Raw genomic sequence first — 1,897 nt, 5'->3', positions numbered from 1 at the left:
GCCTAGATGGTAAAGTACTTGGGCTTTGTGACTCCACTGCTGACATCCAGGCTAAGGGAGGACTGACTAGTGACAGTTCCAAGACCACTGAGCTCACAGTTCCCTGTGGCTGTCTCCCTCGTATCTCTGCCATGACCAGGGCTTGAGGAGGGGCCTCTCAGTTCCCCTGACACACTGGGAATAGTATAAGGGTGCAGCAGAAGCCAAAAATGGAGTGACCAGCCCTGGGGAGTCGATGGGGGATGCTGACAAACCAGTCACTAAGTTGGTGCTATTTGCTCTTAAGAAGGAGAGGCAGAGCCTGGGCAAGAACAGCAGCTGGAAGGTAAAACGCAGGCCTGGCTCTCAGTAGCATCAATGATCAGCCTTGAAGGGGCGATCAGGGGATATGCTCCAGGTACTGGGCCTGCTTCTCAGTCAGCTTGGTCAATTTCATGTTCAGCTTGCCCAGGTGGGCTTCAGCCACTGCCTCATCCAGCTTCTTGGACAGGACGTGAACCCCAATGGGGTACTTCTCTGGGTGGGTTCACAGCTCAATCTGTGCAGTCACCTGGTTGATGAAGGAGTCACTCATCGCAAAGCCAGGGTGACCCATGACACAACCCAGGCTGACCAGTCGACCCTCAGCCAGCAGGATGGTGCGGCGTCCATTCTTCAGCGAGTACCTGGTCACCTGGGCCTTGATGGTCACGTTCTCCCAATGTTCTCGCTGAGCCACTTGACATCGATCTCCACATCAAAGTGTCCAGTGTTACACATGATGGCATCATCCTTCACCTGTTCAAAGTGCCGGCCAAGGATGATGTTGACACAGCCTGTGGTGGTGATAAAGGTGTTGCCCTCCTGACAAGCTTCGTCCATGGTGGTCCCTTCATAGCCCTCCATGGCAGCCTGCAGTGCATTGATGGGGTTGATCTTGGTGATGACGTGGGCCCCGAAACCCCACAGGGCCTGGGCACAGCTCTTGCCCATGTTGCCGTAGCCTGCTATGACCGCTACCTTGCCGGCAATCATCACCTCTGTGGCCCACTTGATGCCATCTATGAGGGACTCCCAGCAGCCATAGAGCTTGTTGAATTTGCTCTTGTGATGGAGTTGTTGTCATTGGCACCTTCAGGATCCCACTGACCAGCATCCTGTGTGGGTTGTGGACCCCAGTCTTGGTTTCCTTGGAAGTGCCTCAGATGGCCCAGCAAGAGCTGTGAGTACTTGGTGTGGAAGAGGTTGGTGAAGTCACCCCCATCCTCCAGAATAATGTTGAGGGCCCATCCTTGAATTACAGTGACTGCTTGATGCACCACAGGTACTCCTTGTCCTTTCGCCCTTCCAGGCATATACTGGAATGCCAGACTTGGCAATGGCAGTCAACACATGGTTCTGGGTGAGGAAGATGTTGCTGCTGGGGCACCCAGGGTGATGAGGGTCTCAATGTGGATGGCCGTCTCCATGGTCGTGTGCAAGCAGCTGGCAATGCGGGTGCCTTTGGAGCCTGGGAGCCTCGTGGCTTGGAGGCCTAGTACAGCTCCCGCATGTGCATCAGGCCTGGCATCTCCTTCTTCACAGTGTTCAGGGCCTTGCATCCCCAGGCGGCCAGGCCAATGTCAATAACTTTGCAGGGCAGTTTGTCAGACAGGCTGGCGGCACTTATGATGGAGACAGGTGAAGGGGACTGGGCCTTGGTCTGGGGATAGGCACTGGGTGGGTGGGTGGCTCTAGGCGGGGTCTCTGTCTCTCTCTCTGTGTGTATATGTGTGTGTGTGTGTTTTCTATTTTACATTTCAAGCAGATGGCCAGGCCCTTGGTATTGCAGAGGTGCCCACAGTGTGTATTAGCCAGGGTTATCCAGAGAAATAGAACCAACAGGATATATACGGGTATATGTAAGAGCAGATTTATT

General features: G+C 54.2%; 1 pseudogene; it reads right to left on the bottom strand.

Moving 5' to 3' along the window:
• Window positions 1-239: 239 nt before the first annotated feature.
• Window positions 240-1,564, bottom strand: LOC103215815 (adenosylhomocysteinase pseudogene; annotated as a pseudogene).
• Between the last annotated feature and the right edge of the window lie 333 nt (window positions 1,565-1,897).

Source organism: Chlorocebus sabaeus, chromosome 9 (genome assembly GCF_047675955.1).
Source record: "Chlorocebus sabaeus isolate Y175 chromosome 9, mChlSab1.0.hap1, whole genome shotgun sequence".
NCBI classification, from domain to species: Eukaryota; Metazoa; Chordata; class Mammalia; order Primates; family Cercopithecidae; genus Chlorocebus; species Chlorocebus sabaeus.
This window is presented reverse-complemented; position numbering and strand designations above follow the sequence as displayed.